At 44.3% G+C, this 24,419-nt stretch overlaps 1 protein-coding gene across 3 annotated transcripts in view; it reads left to right on the top strand.

The window, feature by feature from the left end:
* The window catches only part of ARHGEF38 (Rho guanine nucleotide exchange factor 38), a 215,098-nt gene that overhangs the window by 61,384 nt on the left and 129,295 nt on the right, over positions 1 to 24,419 (top strand). The window contains exon 1 of one of the 3 annotated variants that reach the window (XM_069241361.1): positions 17,446 to 17,605. The exons of 1 other annotated variant lie outside the window; for it this stretch is intronic. The gene's annotated coding sequence lies outside the window, so the exon portion shown is untranslated. Of the gene's footprint in view, positions 1 to 17,445; positions 17,606 to 17,664; positions 17,757 to 24,419 lie in introns of those variants that run through there. One more of the 3 variants, XM_069241352.1, reaches the window with a different exon arrangement.

Here is a 24,419-nt window from a genome sequence, read left to right as displayed (position 1 = left end):
ATGAGTTTGAGGTAAAATTTTCGTTTTAGTAAAACGAAGGGCAAGTTCTCGAATATATGCAAAGCCTACCCTGTCTTGTGTCTCTCGGCTACTCAATCTAACAAGTGTTTCCCCACAAATGTCTTTTACAGTGTTTCTTAGTTATGAATATGAGTTAAACAAGAAAATCAACGAACTGGGAAAAAAAAGTTTGAAGTGGTAATGAAAAATGTCCTAGCTATTGTAACAGCCAAGCCAAGCGTCCACAAATGGATAATCTGAAAAAAGGCATGTTATGTACAGCCAAACTCAGCATGTTAATATAACATTAATGCCCGTTACATCAGGCGTTCCATAAAAGGCGATACTTAATGTGGTCAGGGAGGGTCACCAGGTTTCCATATCCCTTTGGGTGGGATAACCCTCGCCTCTGTGTCCTTAATAGAATTAAAACTTTCCGTTACAATAGCAAGGACATTTTTTATTCTATGTTAGGACCGAAGGCAAGGCTTATCCTTGTTTAAAGCTTATACAGCACCAGACGAGCCATATCCAACAATGGCTTGAAGTAAACCTGTTTAAAAGTGGAGTCAGAGGACCGGTCTGCTACATTCATTATATCCTCCTAGCCAGCCCCCTGAGTGAATGATTTCAAAGCCATAGCTCCCCTAGCCGAATGGTCTCCAAAGATTTTAAAATCCACTCCAGCCTCCTGCATGACCCACCTTACCGAATGGGCAATGGTGGGAGAGAAAACCGCCTTGTGCGGCTCTCGGAGAGCAATCAGAAGCTGTCCTTCGCCCGGAGGTCGAAACTCCGCAGACATTTCCTTATAGGCCTTGAGGCAATGGATGACACACAGCTTAGGGGAATCGGAAAAGCTGGGTATTCAATAACCCTCAAGTTAAATTTGGTGCGCTTGCCAACTGTGAAGGACACCCCCGCTGGTGAAAAAATTCTACTAATAATGATTAAGTCCTGGACATCCAAGACCCTTCTACAGGACACCAAACAGAGCAGCATAGCTAATTTTGCTGAAAGTTCTTTCTGTGAAAAGAACTGGTTGAGCTGCCAGGATGAAAAGGGGCTACGTACCTGACTGACATCCCAGAGCACTGAGTACCATGTCTCCAGAGGAAGGGACAGTCTAATCCCCGCATGAACCTGTATACAAAGGGATGCTCACCAACCGGATAACTGTCTACAGCCTGGGTACTCGCAAACATTTTCCCTGGGGCCACAAAGTTTGGTTTGTGATGTGACCGAGGGCCGCACTGAGGCTGGCAGGATGGCAGGTGGCGGGGTGCAGTATGGTGGGTTTAGGAGAAGCAAAACATCTAGTGGCTGAACTGCATAATGTGAAACCAGAAAACCTGCGATGAATCCTGGCTTCCCCTCTTTACCAAAATGTGTGATCCTAGGCAATTCTTTTATTTCACTTTCCCTCCTTTTTCTTCATTATTGCATATAAGAGAAACTCAAAATACATGACTTCAGGATGTACACTGTACAAAACCTTCTCCTGTGTTTTATTTAATAAACTATAATGTTGTTTATGTAGAGCGCACATAAAACCTGACTTGCCTCTTAGTTCACTATTTGCATTGTTTTCAGGGTAGGGGTGGAATGAATGTTTCTGAAGTTATGTTTCAAAACTATCACTAATACTTCTCAAAGCACTCATAAAATCAGATGTACTAAGTTGAAACGACTTTGCATGTTATTCAAATTATTTTGCAAGAGGCCTTATTATATTTTTACACTTTTGCTGCAATATGTTTTGAAAAATGAAGGTGTTGCTAAAGGTGTAGGGCACCCTAGTTACTTCTTTTCTTTACCTACAATTAACTTTCAAACAAAGGCTTGCCTTTTATTTAACATCGTTTTAATTATTGTGCAGAGGGGAGTAAACAGCAGCCCAGTCCTGCCGCACGTAAAGGTCAGGAGGGCCGCACGTAAAGGTCAGGAGGGCCGCACGTAAAGGTCAGGAGGGCCGCATGCGGCCCCCGGGCCGTACTTTGAGTATCACTGGTCTACAGGAACATGTCCCGCAGATATGGCCGACCGAAAAGTGTTGATAGAATGATAGGTCAAACCTTCCTGCGCCAAACTGGCTAACAAATTAGGGACTTACACTACATCTATGACCACGGGATCAAAACCCCATCGCAAACACCAACAAGACCATTGTATCCAAGAAGACCTTTATCACTTGAGAGTACTGTCGGCCCAGGCCTTGGATAAGTGTTTCTCAGCTTGTCTCAAAAAGGACCAAGACTGACCATCAACTCCTATAATCTGCCACGCCATCAGGCACAGGGAACGTCTGATGTGGGTTCTTGTCTGGACTGAGAAGAAGATGAGGAAAGAGTGAGAGGAGGATTGGAAAATCCCAAGAAAGTTCCAGAAGAACCAGAAACCAAACTTGAGAGCTCCATATCGAGGTGATCAACACAACCTCTGTTTGCTGAAGCCCGACGTGGGCCGAGGCCTGGATGATCATCACAAAGGTGGGAAATGCATAACCGCGTTCCGGACTCCATTCCTGGAGAAACGTATCCATTGTAGATGCCTGCGGATCGGACTTCCAGCTGAAAAACCTGGGAAGATGGTGTTGCAACCTGAATGTGAACAGATCCACTGAAAACGGTCCCCACCTGGTCTAAAAAGAGACAGAAATGTCTGGATGTAGCTGCCAAAGGCTGGAGCCCTTGGAACGGCGATAATGCCAATCTACCATTCAGTTCTCCTGTCCGGGAAGGTACTCTGCCATGACCGAGAGATCAGGTGATCCAGGCAGAACTGCCAAAGACTGGTTGCTAGGTCTGAGAGGACCTGGAGCGAGTGCCCCTAGGTGGTTGAAATACCTGACTGCTGACAAATTGTCCATCTTGAGGAGCACACACAATTTGATTCTGTCCCTGGTCTAACATCGGCTCTCAAAAGATCTGCAAACAGCTCTTTGACAAGGCTAAGGATTTACCTGTCTGCATGATGTGGACTCCCCGACTGGATTTTGGTACAAATGACATTCATCTTGTTTCCCCACAGGATCGGGTTACTGTTTCTTTACACAACACTATGTGAAAACGGAAGGGGTGGAGTCTAAGCATGGCCTCTATGACCAGAGCCCCTACATGTTCCCAGCCCCGGACCCGAAAGGGGTCGTCATTACAATAATGAAGGAGGAAGCTCTGGATTTGGTGCAGAGATAGGAAAAACTGGAGGATCGTTATCAGGACAACTGCCCGAGTGACAGACGCTGGAGGACGCCATAAGTCTTCAAAGACTGCCGAAGACAGAGTTACCAGTCGACGATGTAGGGAGAAACGAGGACGGAGTTTCCTGCCGGCAGGTCATAAGTCCATGCCACGTTCTAAGAGGGACGTGGCTAGACCAAGTGCATGCTAGGTTTTTAACGTGGGGGTGGCGGGACCAAGAGAACACAGAGCATTTGTATGGGTGGAGAACAAGTGTGGATTATTTTCATTCCTCTTTTTTGTCTTTTGTAATTTTTCCTTTGACTGGCACATCACTAAACACTTAGGAATTTATAACAACGGTGGAATCATAACCACACCGGTTACTTGATGTTGGTACTCATACACTGTGAGGTGTCTCTGAATTAATATCGATCCGTGCCAAATTGAGAATATACCTAACCTTCAACCACGGTCACTCCTGGGTGAAATTGGTGAAGAGTGTTTTAGTAAAGAAAGACAAGTAACTTACCTGCACTTATTTTTTGCTTATTCCGAGATCCTCTGGGGGAAACCTCTGACTCCTGGGACATAAGCCTGGAACAGAAAGAAAATTAGAGACCATCTGAGTCAGGTTATCTCTACATCGTGTACACTATTGTCATAAATAAATCCACTGTAATAAACAATATATGCTTGGGGTCCGTTCTTAGAAGCCCAAGTCTGACAAGCTCCAAACAGTGTTGATATGAAGTGACTTTTCCTGCAGAGACCATAAGCCTCTTGTGGAGAAATCATCACACCTCGCGCCCCAGCCTGGTCTGCTTGCGTAAGACTCGATAACGTGATCTGGAACCGAACCAAAAATTACCCTCCTATTCCTTGCTTCCATATGAGAAAGCAACCAACTAATATCCTCCTGTGCCTTGGTCGACAGAGTGACCGACTGGGAGTAAGTGAGACCCTTCCACAGATGGGCTGCCTTCAGTCACTGTAAAGCCTGATAATGAAGGGGCCCAGGGAAAATGGCCTGGGTGGAGGACAATAGGAGGCCCACCAGCCAAGCAATCTGCTGTACAGAGTCTCGCTGCCTGGCCAGGGTCCTCCTGAGCTCGTGTTAGATCTTCCTGACTTTCCTGGAAGGAAGACTCAAAGTGGCAGAGATCAAATCTATGACAAACCCCAGAAAAATTGCCTTTTGAGATGGTGTTAGGAGAGATTTATTTGTATTTGTTACAAAACCCAGGCTCTCCAGCAGGGTGACTGCCAACTGGAGATGGTGCAACACCTTTTGAGGATCCTGGTCCATAATCAGCACATTGTTGAGGTAAATGACGAGGCGTATCTCCTGCGCCTGCAGGTGCTCCACGACTGGTTTTAGAACCTTTGTGAAGCACTAAGGAGCGGAGGAAAGGCCGAAGTGCTTTGTGGAAAATTTGAACTTCTGCTGCTGCCAGACAAACTGAAGGAAATGCCTGAGGAGCTGGAAAATGGGGATGGAGAGGTAGGCGTTCTTCAAGTCCAGACGCACCATTCAGTCACATGTGTGCATACATCTCAAAGGAGGTGAATGCCCTCCATTTAGAAGTGGCGGTACACCAGCCACTTGTTGAATTTGCATAAATTATCGACAGGTCGCTGACCCTCGTCATGCTTGTCTCCTAAGAATAGGTTATAGATAAAGCTGTGGAGATGTGGAACTGAGTGACTGATCGCCAGAAGTGAGGAGACCTCTGCTTCCACAAGTGCAGTCTCCTGTAGCAAGAACTGGATGGGTCGTGGGCACAAAACCTGATGTAAAAACTTGAAAAATTCTATTTGAAACCCCTGAATTGTTTGAAGGATAAAGGCATCCGATGTAAATGACCTCAACATATAAGAGAATTCTGCTAGCTGACCCCCCCCACCTTTAGAAGTGAAGAGGGCCGAACACTCACCTGCATTGTGAATCCCTTGAAGCCTCGAAAGCAACAGCCACGGGTTGGATAGAAGTTGGCGAATCAGAACTGGTCTTGAAACTGCTCTCGCCTGGAGCCGTGCCCTTTAGGAGGATGCTGAGAGGAAGGTTGGTCGGCCAAGCGGCTCCTGCCTCGAATGCCCCCCCCCTGAAAATTTTTGAGGGAAACACTCTTTTTATGGATAAATGTGCTTTCTCCAATGATGTAAAACTGTTCACAAATGTACAACACAATTTAATGGAGTGTACCACAAAGAGTCCCCTCAGAGTCAGCGAGGTCCCCAAGCTTCTGGTCCACTTTTATTAACAGGGAGTATTACCTCTCCATGGACAGCACGCAGTTGGCGTTGCCGACAAAGATAATTATGTGCTATACCCAGCCAGAGAGCGCCTCTGGGGAAATTAAGGATCCCGAAGTCTTGGCATCCTCTGCCATATCCAGAATCTTAATAAGCAGGTGAGGGCATCCTAGAGTTTGTTCTGCCACACCCACCAGGACCTGTCACTACCCTTCTTTGGATCTTTCATGAACTTATCTAAGAAAGTGGCAATTCTGGGGTTCAGTTCTGGGTTTAGGTCAACATTCCCGTCCAGAGAGGGGCACGGGCATTCTGCCTTTGGATGGCTACCGGCTTCCTTTCCCAGCATCCTCCTAATACTTCCTGCTACATAGTTTGCCACCTTCTTTGATGTGACCCACTCTGAGGACAGGGAAATGCAAAATCTCTTCAGGGTCCAGCATGTTTGACCCATCATGAGGACCACTGGGGTCTGAAACCAGGGTTGCCGGGGATCGGTGCCAAGGACGAGGCAGGCCGGCATCTTCATCCATGTCCTTGTGGGAGTCAACATCTGGGACTTTGGGAGAGGCCAGGCAAGGTGGGCCATTAACCAGCCCCATAGAACCCTGGGAGGGGAGTAAGGGGGAGGATTCTGGGCCAAGAATGCCATTCTGAGGTGAGAAAAAGCATCATGGTCAACTCCAGCCTCGCAGTGGCATTTCAGCGGAACTTCATCAGGGTCCACGGGCTCGGCAGGAGGAGAGGAGGCCAGTTGCACCGAGCCAGATTTAGGGATCTTAGCGCTCTCTAGTGCAATCTCCTGCATGAGGTGCTGTTCCATGGGGGGCATAACCTCTTCCAAAACCCTACATATAGAGGCATCCATGGCCTCATAGAATTCCTCATCCGATGTGGAAAAAGTAGGACAGTCATCTGCCCTCTGGACATCAGTCTCCAGCTCCATGTGGATGGGTGAGAAGAAGCAGGACACCAGCAGAGCTGAAAGGGTGCTGCAAAGTACAACTTCCAAGTGCTATGCACAGCGCTAAGGAAAATTAGGGCAGGCAGAGTACTGCAAATTTATGGGGCTGGGGTACCAGCTAGATATTCATGTAGGCAAAGCCGCACATTTCTGATGGGTTCACGCCCATGACCACTACTCTGCAGGTGCCAATATCACAAGGCAAATCTGTCTGGAAGCATGTTCCTTGAGAGGCCTTCATGGCCTACAGTGCTGAAATACAGGCTCCACGGGCGTTGAGACACTCACATACACTACTGACCTCACAAGTGGGTGTCAATGAACAAATGCAGGCAGAGAGCGCCTGTACTGAACACGTTTGGAGTGGGGAATCACTCTCCAGGCAGCAAAGCTCATGCCAGGGCTAGCGGTGCATGGCACCAGTCCTGATCTTCTGAGGAGCCAAAGTCATGCACCGCACGCAGCGAGATAGCTGGGTACAGCGGCATCAATGAGCTGGAGGACCACACAACAGTCACAAGCCGCAACAATGAATTCAGCCTCATAGGAGTGCAAATGCGGTCCCGCGGTCCATCATACACAAGTAAACATTCCAACAGTACAAGACAGCACACAATATTAAAAAACAAGAAGTTAATAAGAGAAACAAAATGTGTGGCTTAGTTTGGCTGGAAGCAGCGATGAAAGAGGCAATGATGAAGAATCCATTTTCATCCATCACAGTGGAGTCAAAGCAAATAAGTTTCAGTGTTTGAGCACATTACCTCACAGTGCACTCCGAAGAAAACGAGCATCCATTTATGAGCAGAGTACATCACAGTCTGCTCCAAAGAAGACGAGCTTCAGTTTAAGAACACAGTACCTCATAGGCTGCTCCAAAGAAGACAATCTTCAGTTTATGAACATGATGCCTCACAGTCCACGGCAAAGAAAACGAGCTTGAGCTGATAAACACAGTACCTCATAGTCCACTGCAAAGAAAACGAGCTTGAGTTTATAAGCACAGTACCTCACAGTGCACCCCAAAGACGACAAGCTTTAGTTTATAACCACCCTACCTCACAGTCCTTTCCAAAGAAGGCGAGCTTCAGTTTATGACCACCCTACCTCACAGTCCACTCCATAGAAGACGATCTTCGGTTTTTGGATACAGTACCTCACAGTCCACTCCAAAGAAGACGAGCTTCAGTTTGTGAGCACCCTACCTCACAGTCCACTCCAAAGAATGTGAGCTTTAGTTTTTTGGATACAGTACCTCACAGTCCACTCCAAAGAAGACGAGCTTCAGTTTTTGGATACAGTACCTCACAGTCCACTCCATAGAAGACGAGCTTCGGTTTTTGGATACAGTACCTCACAGTCCACTCCAAAGAAGACGAGCTTCAGTTTGTGAGCACCCTACCTCACAGTCCACTCCAAAGAAGGTGAGCTTTAGTTTTTTGGATACAGTACCTCACAGTCCACTCCAAAGAAGACGAGCTTCAGTTTATGAGCACCCAACCTCACAGTCCACTCCAAAGAAGACAAGCTTAAGTTTATGAGCACCCTACCTCACAGTCCATCCAAAGAAGGCGAGCTTCAGTTTTTGGATACAGTACCTCACATTGCACTCCAAAGAAAATGGGCTTCAGTTTTTGAGCACAGCACCTTGCCGTGCAAATGAAGCAAATGAGCTTTAGTTTTATTTCAAATCTGCAGTAAGGGAAGAGCTACAAGGGAGCGAGTTCACAAACTTATTGACTTCAATAGATTTTTTACAAAGATGGTTCAGTGTCTTAAGCTAGACGGCTCTATGGGCAATGCAAGCTAATTTAAATTAAATTACCAGTAGTGCTTCTGAGCAGGGCCCATTGTCCCGCCAGCAGCATAGGTGAATTCAAACAAAAATGCCCGCTGATCTCGAGATCCTGGCTAAAAGGGCACTGCCTCCTTCAGGGACAGAATAACTGTACAAAAGGTATGGAAAGGAAAGAATTGTTAGATCTCTACCAGCAAGGACAGATGAAACAGTTGTGTCTGACATCGCGTTGCAATATGATTAGGAATATAGGAGTGGAAGATTAGGAGGATCACAGTACGTGAATGCCAGCTGCTGAAGAAAAAGGTTAGACTATGGTTTTCTGATGATTAAGTTTCAGAAAAATTCAGGAGTGGCTACACCAGAAAAACTGAAGTGGAGAACGTTATTCAGCAAAACGTAACCACCATCAGTTCTTCACAAGGAGAGTACAAATTACAACTTTCTAAATAGAGAATGCATTTAAAAGAACAGAGCCATAAAAGAGGGAGATTCATATTGAAGGAAGATACTCCACATCCAAAATCTATGTACCAGAATTAGCCCTTCAAATGATGCAGATCTCCTGATTAAGATCTCACAGGGCCTTCTCATATAGATTGAAAATGGTTGTTAGTCAAACATATTGCCTCACAGAAATATTGTGTGCTAATTGTTGTTTAAAAATATTGTCATATTGGGTGTTTATTTTCTATTATCGATTCCAGTAGGTGATATTTGTAAACAATCATTAGGACCCACTATTTTGGTTTCAGTATTCTGGAACCATTCCACTGAAATGCACGGGTGAAAGTTCCACCCAAAGGGACAGCACACAACATGGCCACAGGAGTCTAACTGGGTGAGTCCATCGCTGCAAACTAAGAGCTCCATTTAGAGTATGGTGGAGAGGGTACTCCACCACGAATGTAGCAAAGTACCCTGTTCACCAAACTGGTGGTCTGTCAGCTCTTATTATAGTCGGATGGACAATAATGTTTCCCAATGCAGTGCCCACACTAAGTATGCAGGGCCTTACACTGACGGAATTGAAACAATCGGTGCAAGCACCTCAGCCCTTCTCTCCTTTTCGGAGCAGATGTTCTGATGCATTTTCTCTATAAAAAAAAACTTCTGCTCTGAAGTCTGTTTTTATTAAATGTTTGCTGAGCAGCCACATGAACCATAGTAGTCTTACATCAAACTTTAAGTGCCTTCAGAAGTGCTGATGCGGCTCCTCTGAATTCCATAGAGATCTTTGCCAGGCAGGCAGAGATCTCTAAATATAGTGGGCGGTTTGCCAACCATAGTAGCAGAATGCATCCATTTGCTTCACTGGCAGAATGGAGTACCACCCATCAGGGACTAAATGACCACAGACAGAGAGAAGAAAATGATATCTGGATTAAAACCCCAAGAAGAGAAGGTGATGAGCAATGCCACAAATTAAAGGTTCCCATAAATATAGAAGCGCTAGCAAAGAGACATCTTCCTCATCCATAATATGGAGGATGTGGTCCGTAACTGTAAAATTGTCTGTCTCATTGCTTCCATGGGTAAAAATACTTATTGGTAAGACTGAGGATGGCTACTGACAAGATAGGATTGAAGTTTCACAACTTTCTCAGTGATTTTAGCAGGAGGATTTGTGGCTGGTCTGAACCTGCCAAGGTCAGTGATTTTGAAGTAGGTTGTCTAAGAGTGGCACAACTAGAATAACTTTGAGGAAGGACGGTAAACAACCCAGCATTAGAAAAGTATTAATGGAAATGTGGGCAAACATGCTGTCAAGAATGACTTCATCAGAGTAACCTTTTAAGTAGAAACCCGAACGTGTCTCCCGAGACTGCAAGGCAATTAAAATGGCATGAAAATCAATCTGATAATATGAAGATCGCTGTAACCGATGCAATAACCTCCTGGTTTTGAAGTACACATCACCATGCGTGTCTCAGAAATTATTTAAATTCTCCAACGCAATGAATCTACATGGTTCTGACAAGTACAATTTATTCTAACTGCAGTAAATTTAAAACAAGTGCGCGAAGTTTGCTCAGGCGCGCCAGGGAGGGCAGTCACGACGCTGATCTGTATTTGAGGCCCTTGATGTATTTCATGGCACTCTCTTGTTCGATACTCAGCTGCGTCAGTAGCCGACCTTGAAAAACGGGAGCTAAGGTCGACTTTTGGCCTTGGCTGGCAGGTAACATGATAATATCACGCTAGGAGCCATTACAGTCAATGAAAAAAAGGAGAACTCAGATTAGATAAGAGAATGAAATTACCCTTGGAAATAGTGTTAAAAGATAGACCAAAGGCGTGCATATTGGAAAAGAAAGACGGGTTAAATACTGCGTGGCTGCTCCGTCAGCGGTTTTTTTATTAGGTACTGTCACAGTAAAGAAACCGGACACCCCTCTCTGATCTCGGCTAGATAAAGCAAACCTTTCTCTGTTTATCTTTTGCCAGAGGCATCTAATCCCCTGTTTCATTGCAGCAGCAGACAGAGGATTTTATTGAGCAAAAAGCAGTGTGCAGTCGATCTCTAATAATGCGCGTGCTGTCGCCGAAGCATTATTTTGGTTTTAAGTGCAGTGCCCGGCTCGGACAGGGCGGCCAAACTTCTTTGTTAGGAAGGTGGTCGCCGGCAGATGAAGAGGGAAGGCCCTTCAATTGGCCTCCACAGCCAACTGAGACATGCTGCCCTTCCTCATATGGCACTCACAGACCTGCATCCTACAGTCACTCACAGCATCGCGTCTCAGACCACCAGTCACCATCTTATCCGTCTTCCGGTACCCAGGCCTGGATTCTTTATGCAGGCCTCAAGGTGTAATTACCACTGGGACAAGGGAGCCAAGGACGCGGAACCATGAAAATGACAGGTAAACAACCAGACCGGACAGGCCTTTTATTCCACCAGGCATTTCCCGGGTGGGCTGGAGCCTTGAAGGTCGGCTTTGAAAGCACAGGGCCGCTCCTGCTGCCTCCCTCACTTTCCACAGCTCCCCAACCAAACAGAGAGGTCGTGCAAAGAGAGGAAAGGAGAGGACTGGTTGGAGCATTGTTGCTAGGGATGCTTTTGGTTCCCCAGACTGACCCTGTGAGGCATCGGGGCTCCCACCCAACACTTGCAGGCACATAGTTATGTATGTGAGAATGGGCAGACTTCTGCCTCTGCAACTTTCGTACTTTTTTGTTTTACAAACTTTTTAAGGGTCACTTACTATGAGAAGATTGCAAAGGGAAAACTCGAGAAATGATTTCAGCAAAAGAAGGGTTTGATATAAAAAAAAACACAAAAGGTTAAATGTTGCCAAGCCTACAGGGAAAGGACAAGGAAGAAAGTATGCGTGAACGTTTTTGTGGATCAAACGCATTTAAGCACATCTTCTTGTTCTCCATTAAAAAAAAATACCTAGCCCCCCGTTCCTTTATCCAGGTACTTTCTTTAATTCATCATCATTGGGCATTGGGGGGGGGATCCTTAAATGTAGTGATGCTAACACTTTTTATTTACACTACTTACTAGTCACACCATATGGTATTAACTGCTGTTTTTTAAAACAAGTTATTAATGTTACTAAACCATGGCCAATGTCATCATCACAATATGTTTTAAATTTTTAATCAGAGACACACAAAAAGCGCTATTCCAATCCACAAATACCTGGAAGTGCCCCCAACCCGCTGATAATATTGTTATTGTGAATGAGGCACTTAAAATTTGGAGTCAAATTCGCTAAATTGTTTGATAGAAAGTGTGTTTTTCATAGTACTATTTAAGGATCAGTAGCTGGAAGGTCAAGACTATCCCTGAAGTGGGACAATACAACTGTTTAATATGTTTCCCTTAGGGCCAGAATCCAGATGTTCAGAACCCCGATTCCCCTCAGTGTCACACGCTGAGGAAGCCATGAAGTGCCAGGACAGAAAGGAGGCACAATCTGAAATAGTAACCTTGCCACCAGTCACAAAACAAATATGGCACACGCTTACATCATGATGTCATCAAGAGCATCCTGGGAATAAAAACATAAATCCCTGAGGAAACGTCATGAAATCGCCCCCCTCCCTACGCTAAAGGCAAAAGAGAAGCTGAAAGAAGAACTCATCTGCCCTGCTTTCCTCCCGCTTCCCTGTGCCGGCTACAGCCAACGCATAGCAGGTGAGGGAAGATGAAAATTGTGTCGGCCACGACCTGCAGATAAGGGGCAGCCCTGACAACATGCAAAATGCAATTAGCTCCAACAACCAGATGAGGGAGGTGTAGATTTTGAAGGAAAAAAGCATCAAGCAAGGGTCTAAGCAAACATTAAGGCCACTTACCTTAAAAAAATAGTTCCTGTAAGCCAGATTCATCATCCATGCTGGACTCTTAAACCTGAATCCAGAATCTGGAGACCTACGCCCAGCACTAGGGCCAGATGGAGAACAGAATTATGAATGGTGGGCCCCTTGATGGCACAGTAGAGAGCAAGCCTATCGACAGACACAAACAGCGGAGATGGTGGGGCTGTGATCTAGATAATTGGAGGAGGGAATAGAAGCACCTTCCCCATTGAGGGCCTACAGTATTTCTTTTTTTTTTTGGTGTAGGTGGCAGTATGGTGCCTGTCCGAGAGGTGTACACAGCTTATTTCGTAAGGACTGGGTGGAAGAACGGGATGATTGGGGTAACATTTTTCTCGAAGAGCAATTGTCAGAATCTGTCGTGAAAGAGTAACACTGGAGCTAGCAGAGTTCAGTGAGTAATGATGCAAGCTTTTAACACTGCAGTGGGGTAAAAGGAAAACAATATCAGAATAAAATGTAGGCGTATATGGTCTTTATGTACCAGAACATTGGAGGAGAGGATATGAGTGATAGACTAACATGGCTGGTGCACTGGAATGCAATCTAATATGCATAAAAGTGAAAGTCCACTGCAGACTGTAACAGCTGCAACTTCAGGGAGGTTACAGTGGGCCTCCATAAGTGGCAAAAGTGGATAAAGCTCCGCCCAGATTGTAAGGTGGAAGTGTGTGGGTGTGTGTGCGTGTGCTGTCTCAGAGCCCACTGTTAACAATGGTTATTGCTAGCAAAAATAAATGCCCAGCCTCCGTGCTCAATACATGCAATCCACAAACCTTCCCTCACTAGAAAGTGTTGATAAAAAAACATGAAAGATGACCAGTAGTAGCTGGCAATAACTTAATTAGAACAGGTGTTTTTCACCTGTCCTTTTAGGCCTGAAAACATATGTGTTGCAACCCAAGCATGCCTTTAAATTCCAAGCAGACGACAAGTAGCTGGTGCCCAAAACATGAATCTAGTCAGCCCCTATGATTGGAAGTGGCCTCTCCTCAGTGACCTTCAACCAGACATAAAAGCTGGAGTTCCACTTAAGCCAATGGGAAAGCTGCCCGTAACTAGACACGCTCAGGCTGCAGGTGCTTTCTGGACACATGGAACTGCATGTTTCCTGTCTCCCTCATGGTGGCACTAGACCTGGATTTCTGCCTGTGAGCTTTCTCCTCTTTCTACTTGTGTGGAATGGCCTGTATGAAGTCTACCATCAATCGAAAGGAGATTGTGAGGGCACTACAAAGACTTGCTTGCAGGCCTTGAGCAACATCTCACCAGAGACGGAGCAGTGTCAACAGTGACAACCCCAAGTAAATAGTGACCCATGTGATGACTCACGTTGGTGAGCACACTCATCTGCTTCACTAATTGACCTTTTTGTTACACCTTATCCCTTATCTCCTTCTAATGTCACACACATCATAACTTTGCCAGAGTTCAGCAAGGCATACCCTTGGATCCTGCACCAATCTTGAGCATAGGTGGGAGACTAATCCTTGGTCACTTCTAAACTTTCTGGGTTGAGCACATGTCCAGCAACCCACTGTCCCCATTCCTTACCAAATTAAGAGATTATATAACTGGACTGCAAAATCAGTTTTCTTTTAGATTATCCAAATCTGGATAATAATTTCCTTAACCTGGAGGAAGCCAGTTTTAAGTACCAATGTCCATGCGAAAGAACTGACGAACACAGAATCATTGACATCAACAGAACTATGGCTGTGGTAATGGCTTTTTTCTCAGTCTGCACTTAACAAATCACCTCAAAACGTTCTAGGAAGGAACAGAGGTGGATGAGACTTTTGTTAGGAAAGTTCCATGAAGGTTTGTCAAATGGCGCCAAAGTTATTAGCAAACCACAAACTCCATTTCCTATGGAAACCTGGTCATAATATTACTACCAAGTGGCATTCATCCCCCTCGTCTACTTCCTGAAAAGTTTCGGGGTGATCTGTCAAGGGGGGCCCCAGAACAATGGTATGGAGGAGCAAAAACCTTTTTACACAATGCAATTTCCGTAGGACAATTGGACAATACAGAAAAAAAGGACTGAACAGAATCACACCAATTTTTGCAGAACGCTAGATATTTATCTAGAAAGCATGCTTTCTGTGTTTTGGTGTAAATATGTTCAGCCATTTTACATAAATTAAGGTTTAAGAGATATTTGTCGCTGCAAATCTCGCTTGAAAAAAAGATTTAAAAAAGTATTCTAATTGGCTGGTCCTGTGGGACCGAGCAATATGATTGGCAGCTACAACATGAAGAAAATTTTTGTGGCCGCCATTACTGGACTCAGTGACTCTCGTTTCCAGAGTCATGAAAAACATATGAAAATATTTAAGGTGCCAGGGTAGGGATACCTTGACCTCAAAGCCCTTTCTGAAGGGGCAGTCCCAGAGTGATCCATTAACCCAGCATTAACAAATAAAAATACAAACTTTTTAGCTTGTGCTCCAAAGGGGGCTCCCGCTAGAGTCAGCGCAGTCCCCTCGTGTGGTCCCACTGGAGTTCTGTGGGAGTCCTGAGAGACCCAAAAAATAAATGATATTGAAGGTGGGGTCCGTGGGCAGCTGGCCACTTGTTGTGCTGGTAGTTGTCTGTGGGCAGCAGGGTGCCGGGCCTGGCTCAGCCTATGGGCTACCACAGACAGCTGAAGCCTGGGATTTGAATGCCTGCAGGGAGTTTGTGGAGGGCCTGCAGCTAACCCCCTTGAGCACACATGGCCTAAGGCTGTGTGCAGCAGGAGTTGGCAGCAGATGTATTGTAGTAAGATATTTCTTTATGTTAAAAATTAGAAATTTACTACAGAAAAAAGCCTAAAATTGATGAATATGTAAGTAATGTAGTAAGATTTTTACCTTACCTTAAAATAACCTTCGAAATTCACTCAAAAAACAAAGGTTAAAGTGAAGTTATACACAGGTGTTGTAATAGTAAAAAACGTTTTAAAACAAAAAAAAAAAACTGAAATTCACCACTTATATGTAAATGAGATACATATGACTTGCACCGCTATGATGCACAGCTTTTGACATCACATATTACATCACTGATGACATATGAAATCTACAGTGGCACAAGTTATACTCATATCATTTACACAAACCTAGTGAATTTCACTGCTTTTTGGTTTAAAAACTTTGTTCATTATTAGAAGACCTATATGTAACTCTTCTTTAATCTTTTGTTTTCTTTCCATGAATATATAGACGACAATACAACTGCATTGCAGGGTAAAGGTGTGGGTTGTAAAGCCCTGTTTTGTATTACAGCATGGGAAAAGTCTGCGCGTTGTAATGACTGTGGGGAAAAGGCCCGCGGGAGGAAGGCATGCCTCATTGTATACTTATATTCCAGTCAACACTATCTTTGACAATGCTTGTTTTTTTGGGGGGTGTCATCTACCCTAATGGGAGGCTAGTCTGGTGCTCCAGAAACCCATGGGCACTGGAATTGTTTGAGGGTATTAGGAACTGTGATATCAGTTCAGGACCCCTCAGTGCAATCTCAAGATTTCAGAGATCTTCGTTCGCCATGGGAACTAAAATAGTTTGACAGCGACCTCTTTGAATCGAGATAATTTGGACTTTCATGAAACTTTTATTGCACTTTTACCTATTCCATGAAGAACGGCATTAAGGAGCCTAGATTTTTCTAGAGGTCCAGTAGTGAGTATCACATGTGCACTTCCAGGCTTTGCTATGTGTGACTTCAAACTACCATAACCGCAGTACATCTCCAACAACTTCACTGTTAAATGTCTTCAGCACTCTGGATAGCTTCGGACACAACAAGGTGCTGAGCTTATGGGTTCCTCTGAAATTAACCCAAACTGATTAACAAACTAGGAAACTGAGCCCAAAACATTAAGTTACTTTTCTTTTACCGATCAACTCCACAGGTGTTAAGGTCACTTCCTGAACAGTGGGATTCTTCACTCCTTAAATCGCTTCAATGACCTTAACCTTGGCAAAACTATCTTGGAGTTGCAATGAGACTCCAGCAGAACTCTCAAGATTTCTGAATCCATGTGTGAATCTCATATCCAGTCAGGGTTTTTGCATTGAATTCTGGTATTTGGAGTACTTTCAGTTCCATTACAACTTATGACCTACCAACAAGGAAAGAAAAAGTTTAGATTGTATGCTCTAGCCACACAAGAATTTATGATTTGGCGACCCTCCTTTTCTTCTCAAAAGCAATACTTAAAATCCAGATCAGCAGGGAATACATGGTGTCTCTTCTTTGACACAGCCTGTGGTCCCTACATTTTCAGGATCTTGAGAATAGCCTGACATGTATACTACGGATGCACGTGGCCTGACAAGTATACTACAGATGCATATTGGATAACTCTTTCTCCTGCAAATTGTGTATTTTGAAACCATTCCTGGTCATAGCCTTCTACCTACTCAAGCCATTTCAGTCTGTCCTGTTTTTCAAGCCTAGAAGACTAAACATACTGGTACTTGTGCGTTTAGTTTTTTTTTTTTTTCCATTGTAAGTGAAGGCCTGCAGCCCCGGATGTGCTTGGTGTAGAAGCTGGAAAAAACAGCTTGGCGAATTTTACTCTCAGATATGGGGCTAATTGGCCGTTATGTTGTTTGCAAATAAAATGTGTAAACATGCCTTAGTTAAAATCGTTTCTGAACTAGGCCTTAAAAATCTATTTTACCAATGTTTCACACGTTTATTAGAGTAACAAAAGTTTTCAGCTTCCTGGACATCTGGCCCTAGGGCGCGAGGAAGGTTTTCAGTTCCACCTGCTTCTTTTTTAGCAGCAGCACTTGGAATACTTGGATTTGTAGTTTCACTTATCCCTATGTAAGTATGAGCCTACACATCCCAGCATGCTTAGTGACTTGAAACGCAGGTCTGTCTAAAAGCCACTCTTGTGGCAGGAGGTGATTGCCAGCTTTCCAGCTGATATTTCGAGGTGCCCAAATCTCAAACGTATGGTTTACCTCACCTTCGTTCAGGTGGACTTTTCTTACGATTTTAATCAGTAGCTTGAAAAGGCTCGACTCGCGCCCTTTTCATCCATGCAGAGCTAGAGCCAACCACTGCCCCAGAGAGGTGAGAGCTCGTTTGAATTCAAGAGCATCAGGTGACCTTTATTTGTTCAAAGCTTACACATAGGCAGTAGTACAGCTATCCTCAATGCAGAATGGTGGGGCAGGGCTAACAGCCCCCTCCCTATAGTCCAATTATTGCTGTCTTCTAGCAGGTAATCGGATCGGGCTGTATTAGAAACTATTGTTTTCTTGCTACTCCCTGTAACACAGAGACCTTACCTTCTCCAGACCCGTGTGTGAGATCGCCCGGTCCAGGATTTTACTTTGCTTCCCGGAACCTGTAGTTCTCGTTTTCTAAAGGTAGCTTCATGACCATAAATTCCAGAATACAAAGAAAACACCTGGAGTGGATGACTGGCGCATTAAGTTGGGAATCTTGAGTACATTTGTGACTTACTCCCTTCACGATAAAAACACTCCAAGAAGCACCTGATCCGGGTTAATTGAAAGCCCCGTAAAGGCATGATTTCGGGCCGGGGTACGGCGGGCTTCTCGTGAAGATTTCACTGTCACGTGATCGGATCTAGCCAATCGCATCTGATATCGGTTCTACGTTTGATCAATGTGATTCACTATGATTATGCTGTCGTTCACACAACTGTTCACCTGAAAGGTGTGTGTCCGAAAGAAACATAGCTTCCTGTTTCTTGTTCCGTTGTCTGCCCTTCGTCAGCAGTGTAGGTTAATGCCTGTGTTTTTTTTTCTCCTTAAAGCCTGACAAGAAAATAGAGCAGCGCTGAATGGAAAGCTAACAGTGCGCGAGGGGGTTGTGCCCATGCATTCTGTTACTTGCAGTGCGTGGGGCCTATTCACAAGGGCGTCTTGGAGTACATAAAGTCATCCTCCTGCCATGCTCTTATATAGACATTTACACACTTTTGTCAAATTGCCCTTAAACATTTACAACGTAAATTAGTAGGGAATATTCAGAGAATGTTTAAATACAACTGGAATAAAAAGGGAGGACTGTGCCCTCTTTGCACGGTTGCTATCAGGGCGTTTCAGGGCGACTAACAAAAGCCTGTCAGTATGTAAAAGAGCATACCTGAAGTTCTTCCTGCATTCATAAATGTTTTAGTGAATTGGCCGGCAAGGCTTTGTTGTCAGATTGTTTTTTCAAATGCATTTTTCTGTGACTTGAATAGGCTCAGTACCGTAGATCTAGCTACATGAAAGATGTAACAGTGCAAAATATATCCAGGGCTGGGTGAAGCAGTCACACCTAACATAAGCCTACTTGGCAACTATGTCTTTTTTTAAGTCTGTCCTCTGAAGAAATGCACATTTGTGACTTGGTTGTGGGTTTGAAAGGTTAAGCTGTCGTTTACATATCTTCCCAGTTATTTAATTTAGTGCGCTTATTGCCTGGCAGACGTGAGTGTGTGTTAAATAGCTAATGGAGGCATCAACTGTTGGTACTGGTAGCCGGTAAGTTTCCTATGTTGGATTTGTGATCAGAGTTCTAAATTTATGTGTTGAGTTGTAACAAAGGTTTGTGGCATGTCTTACAAAGCAGAGTTGTGAACAGTGGTACTTCACTACCTGGAGCGTCTGTTCTAAGTTGGGTGTGCCTGTAGAGTTCTGTTTCATTGCTGTGGTTTGGAATATAATAGGTGTTTGATTACGTGCGTATGCCGTGATCACATTGATACCCACCTAAGTGTCATACATACTTTGTTGAGTGTGTGTGCACGATGTTATGATAATATGTGCTTTTGGACGCTGTATATGTCGCATACATGGTATTCTTAGAGACATAAACTGTAAAAAAAAAAAAAAAAACAGTAAACTTCGCACTGCTCACCCATTAGGGTCTCAAGGCGCTGTACGCATACCGCTGTGGAACCCCTCCTGGCTTTTCCCTGTGAGGTGCCCACTCCTGGACAGCCCCAGGGTGAAGCCAGGCATCCAAGCACTGTGAGGGCCGTTGTGGAGATTAAGCAAGCTATTGCCCAGAGTTACAGAGTGGGACCCATTAATTAGATTAGGCATGGAGGCAAGAATTATCTGGTCCAAGGGAATTGAGCCCAAGACCCGCAGAGGTGGGAATTGAACCCTGGTCCCAGGCCAGATCTTTGCATTAGGGTCTGCCGCTCTAACCATTGTGCCAAACTTCTCCACTACCTTTGTCTGCAATTTTATAGCCCACCATATGGCAAATCTATGCGGTGTTTGTTGTATCAGCAGAGTTCTGCATATCTGTGCTGCTGTGAGTGAGGCAAACAGGCTGGTCTGAGGCACTGCGTTGCTGAAAGAGGTGCTTGAGTGTGCAGCTTTAAAAGGAGTTCACAGCATGTAGACATGCTCCCATTCACTTTGCGGGAGCAAGGGTAGATGTGTAGGACCCTAGGTGCTTGCTCTGGAGCCTACTGCTGTAGTTGTAGAAGCTCAAGGATTACCACCTTTTTTAGGCGGTATTGGTGGGTTCCCGCCTGACTGTCTGTACCATACGCTGCATTACACAAAGTTGACTTTTCTGTCTGTACCGCACTCTCCTCCTCTGCCTGCCCTCAGCATACAGTGTCCTCTGCAAGCTTCTTTCGAGCACCATCATTTTCTGATTAGTGCGGATAACTGAGCAATAAGATGGAAGAATGCATGGGACATGACCAGCCTTGGAGCCACAAAATTCCATTATCATGGGGACTTGTCTTGGTTTCTACTGGATTGACTTGGTATCCTACAAACCTGTCGGGGAATATTCTGCACCGTTTTACGCATCTCTTTAGTGCAATGCTCTTCAAAGAGAGGAGGGGAATGGAATATCAACCGGAGTATTACAATGTACAGTTGCTGAGGCAGTAGTAGCGGCTAACATGTCTTCTTTAAGAGATTGTACATTAAGAACATATTGCTTTGAAGCTTATTTGCACGCACTATTGAACGTGTGTGTGTGTGTGTGTGTGTGTGTGTATTCACTGAAAAAAGGTTTCGGTGATGTTATGGTTAGGTGCAAATATCAGTTAAAATGTTAACATTCTAAACTAAATAAAACTCAGATTGCATCACTCATGAAATCTCCAATTACAGCATTGATGACATCACTAATAACAAGTCAAATGACATAATTGATGACAACACTGGGCAGTGAATTTCTGAGTTTTTTTTAAATGTAATTTAAGATGTTACCATACCTAACTATGCCAATTTAACCATTTTGGTTCTTTCTGTGAATTTATTAGGATTTTTTAAAGTATAGCAAGATCTTATTACCATGCCTATACCTCTGCAGATGGCCAACCCTACCTCGTATGCAACTTTCAGCCCTGGGTGGCGTGCGGTTGAGCAAAAGGTTTGACCCATGGCCAGTCCCTGTGCCCTGTAATGTCGACTGCAACATATCTTCTGATGCTGCAGCCCTACAATCAGAGAGCTGCCTCTTTCTGGATTGACCTTGTTCCCACAGGAGAGAAATGACCTACAGGAGGAAGCCTGGTTGGCCAATCACAATGTTTTATTTTTTAAATTCTCATTCCAGAAGGACTCTATATAGATGCCTGAGGGACCAACTGTAAAAATCTCCCTCTGTCTGTAGCCTTAGTTTCTCAAAATCTACTCACTCATTCATACCAAATCGTAAAAAAAACACTTTCTGGGTAAAGATCTAGCTTTCTGCTAAATTTGGTGCAATTCTGTTCAGCTGTTTTTTATATATTGGTGTCTAATTTCCTGTATGGAAATTGCATGGGGAAATTGTGTTTTGAGCCCCTTTTTCATGGCTCCTGCTTGATGAATCGCCTCATACTTTCCAGAAAGGAGCTGAGATGGATGAACGGTTTAAAAAAAAAGTTTTGTTAAGATTTGTCATAGTGCAGAAGGTATTAGCAAAACAAAAATGCTCTTCCTGTGAAAAGTCCAACCTAACTAAACCTACGCATTGGCAACTGCCACTCTGTAAAATGTTTGTAAATAAATATACCACACCCACACATGAATCCCCGATGCCATGCCCTCAGTGGTGAGCACAGGCAGTTCAAGCCTTTCTGAAGTACCCATCTGGTGCAGGGAGACTGAGTTATCCTTTTCTGGGTTACGTTGTTTGCCAATCTGTTTAGTGATGCTGGGGTCTATAATGCAATTAGGAGCCTGAATGATAATAGAGTGTTTGGTTTTGGGTGTAGAATGGGGTCCTTGCCATACTGACCAATAAGACTAAAGGCATGTAGATTAGTAGAAATTTTTTCTGTAACCAACACATCGACATAGCATTCAAGTGCAAGTGGTCTTTGATGGCATCAAGTGTACTCCCCCTTCTAAATCTCCCATGGACAGGGTTGATAGTCCAACTGGGTGTTAGATGGAGGGCTTAGAATCAAAGTGGCTTTTCCATTGTAAACATAAACCAGTGATAGGGGTATGTGAGGCTTTCTACGATTTGGGCAAATGCACTTGGGGAAAGTGCAATAATAGGCAGTACTGATGTAGTGAATATAAGCATCTGTAGTGACTAGAGCTTTCTGGTTGGACCCTGGGCTAGCAAGTGACTATACAGGGTAAATCATAAATAGGTTTTAGAAAGTGGAGTCCTTTTACACAAGTAATCACCTAGGCCTGCATCCTTAATTTTGAAGGGATAGCTGGGCTTTCATTCAGTGTAATGTACTTGCTCAGTTGCTTGCCTTGCATTGTCATTAAGAGGGATGTAACAGCTAGGTTTGGCAGATGGTTGTCATAACTGAATATGGCTTTGTGTGTGTTCTAAATGTGTCTTCATTGTTCTCCTTCTTGAGGAGTTTTGTAGGTTGTGCTATCTTTTGTGACAATGGTTTCTTGTTCTGGGGGCTGTATTACTTCTAGCCTGTCTTGAAAATGTTACATTTTTGTGGTGTTGGGAAATGGTCTGAATAGGTAGATATCCATTTTGGAAGTGGACTTTGGGTAGACTGTTTATCTTATTGAGTTGTAGGTTTGTTGTGGTTGGTGTATTGAGTCAATTATATCATTTTCAGGAAAAGCCAAGTTTTGAAATGTGCCTAAATCTATTTAGTCTGGATATCTTTTGGAAGACTTCCATTCTGTGGATACTTTCCCAGAAATTGTGCTTTTTAAAGTTTGGCCTTGAATCATCTGAATGGTTAATTGAATTCTTGGGACCTATTTTGTGAATTTGGATTGCAGGAATCCTGGCCACAAGCAAGCTGTAGTTGGGAGTGCACTGACGTTTGAGGGAACAATTGTAGTGGGATGGAATATGTGCCATACATGGCTCTGAAAAGCACCCACCCCTTGCCTTGAGTTCCCTACTGCAAGTACTGGATGATTTTGACTTTTTGCATCAACAAACATGCCACTTATGTGTAGGGACTGAATGTTTCCTGTGACATTGAATGCTACTCAGAGACCAGAACTGTGGCTTGGTGGGGCACACAGTCTGCACCCCCATTTCTCTGAACATGACTACTTTCAGCTCACTCAGCTAGAGAGGAGCGACATTAGTGACAGAACAGACCTTTTACCCTTCAACTGCAAATGTGACTCATTTACTGGCCTCTTCTCTGTTTTTAAATTTATCTGACAGTTCCCTGCAACCAGGCCCTTTGGTCCATTTATGTGGGTCATGAATGGTGCATGTTTGTGTAACCTATGTGTATGCAGACAGCTGTGCAAGAAGATTGTCTAATTCATGAGGTTGTGGTCACAAAGGAATCCATTTTGATTTAGATTGGAATATAGGATGGAGGGCTGGGGAGAGCCCCGTTAAGCAATGTGAATTTCAGGGCTATTGCTGGTACTCCCGAGATCCTTTGATATGGAGCAAACTTGAGGGTGTGGCAGATAGGGGAAAGAAGGTCCATTTGTAGAATAGGAAAACCCCTTTCTTTGTCATAAGTTTCATCCACACCAGGTTAAATGATGTCCCTCTTTTGTAGACATCTTTTGGTAGACTCACATTTCAAACTCACCTTTCTGCTAATAATTCAAGTCAAGAACAGTGGGTGTACCCGTCTGGGAGAAATATGCAGAGGGCAGAAATTGTCTATAATTGGTCCCGGGAACTGGAACACAGAAATTCTGTCCACAACGTTAATAAGAAGAGCATGGGACAAAAGCTACCCGGCAGTCTGCAAATATTTCTCTTCTGTAATCGAGGGCTATTCCCTACAGCAGTGGGGACTAAGAAACTCTTGAGTGCCGATGTTGCAGTTGCTAACTGCAAACTCCCTCTCGCCATGTTCGAGACCATGAACCTGGAATGCTCTGGAACCTGCCATTAGCAGAGCTGCCTGAGAGCTATCCTGAGGGATAGAGCTGGTTGACTGCTTAGGACACTGCTTTGAAAAAGGGAAATGCTAGATGAGGAGATGGTAAGTATCACAGTTTGTTACAACCCCTGCCAGTACGAGTGTTGAGGCCTTGCGACCTTTTAGCCCTCACGGTGTGCCCTCAAGTTGAAGCTCATGCGACAGCCTAGTGCTCCTAAAGATCACATAACATGGTCTAATTCTGCCCTCTTGTAACTAGATTAAGGTCCTGTGATTGTGTGATGCCCAAAGATCAGCTGCCCAGGACGGGACAACCTGTGACAAACTAACCAAGGTACAGTGTGCAAGCAAGCATGGCAGTGTGAGGATGTCTGTGGACTTTGTGGACTTGTGTGCTATTCAGCAACTATCCAGAATTGACTGTGGAAAAGTGGGAACCTGGAGCAGAGCCCAAAGAAGCAGCCCACATGTTGTTAAGTCCCTTCCCAGCATTTTTGACTGTTTTTGAATGAACTATTTTCTCTGATACAATACCTTAACCGGAGAACAACTTGAATATGCAGCAGCTGGATTCTGCTGTACAGTCATTGGCTTCAAGACACCAGTTCACCA

Source organism: Pleurodeles waltl, chromosome 1_2 (assembly GCF_031143425.1).
Source record: "Pleurodeles waltl isolate 20211129_DDA chromosome 1_2, aPleWal1.hap1.20221129, whole genome shotgun sequence".
Classification (NCBI taxonomy): Eukaryota; Metazoa; Chordata; class Amphibia; order Caudata; family Salamandridae; genus Pleurodeles; species Pleurodeles waltl.
The sequence above is the reverse complement of the archived record's forward strand: the minus strand, read 5'-3'. Positions and strand labels throughout refer to the sequence as shown.